The sequence below is a fragment of the Vicugna pacos genome, chromosome 4 (assembly GCF_048564905.1).
Source record: "Vicugna pacos chromosome 4, VicPac4, whole genome shotgun sequence".
Taxonomy (NCBI): Eukaryota; Metazoa; Chordata; class Mammalia; order Artiodactyla; family Camelidae; genus Vicugna; species Vicugna pacos.
Window position 1 is genome coordinate 78,099,960 of NC_132990.1, and position 956 is coordinate 78,100,915.

Genomic DNA, 956 nt, shown 5'->3' on the forward strand with positions numbered 1-956 from the left:
CGTCCCAGGCCGGGCGCAGCTGGTAGCCGCCACTCAAGCCCAGGCCACGGCTGCGGCGCCTGAGGGGGCCCGGCGGGCGAGGCGGGCGCTGGGGAGGCCCCGGAGGCGCGCGGGAGGCGACTGCGTGCCCAGGCGGGAGCCCCCTGCCCGCGCCGGCGGCACCGCGGCTCCGGACGCCCAGGCTGGCTCCCGGCGAGCCGCACGCGCGCAGCTCCAGCCCAGTCCCGGGCGCGGGGCGCGCGCGCAGGCGGGGAGGGCGCGCGCCCGAGTCTGGCGGGGAGCGCGCCGCCGGCCCGCGCGCCGTCGTCGGGGGCTGCGGGGAGCGGCCCAGGAGCTGTCCCTGGTGCTGACGGCTCGTCCTCTCTGGGACGAGGCTCGCTCCCGTCTGCCGGCCTGGGGACGCCCCCACCCCCGCCCCGCACCCTGCGGGGCTCCCGTTGCTCTTCGCCTGCTTTCCTGGCGCTCCCGGTTTCCACAGCGTTGAGATTTGGAGTCAGGCCGAAACTGCTGTTTATCAACAGTTCGACCTTGGGGGAAGTCCCTCACCTGGGGAGTCTCTGGTCCTCATCTTCAAAATGGGCCTGTAGCAGTGCCTGTAAGGTTGCTCTGAGAGTGAAATACAACGACATCTGGGGGCCTGGCACACAGTGAGTGCTCAGTGAACGCTTGCTTTTATCCTGATTGTTTCCCATTCTCTTGGTTAGCAGCCACGGAGCAAGTGAGGGAAGAGGCAGTGCTGGTTCTGCTCTGGGCTGGCCAGCACTGGGGGCACCCTGGCTGCTGTTGGACCTCTCGAGGCACACACAGGGGAGGGAAAAGACTTCTTCCTCAGGACCTCAAAGCACAGAGTTGGGACCAACAGCCAGGAGTTGAAGTGAGGCAGACTTGGGCTGGGTACCAGGCAGAACTTTCTGATGTAAGGTCCTTCCTCCTGGGATGAGTGCTCCAGCGAGCTC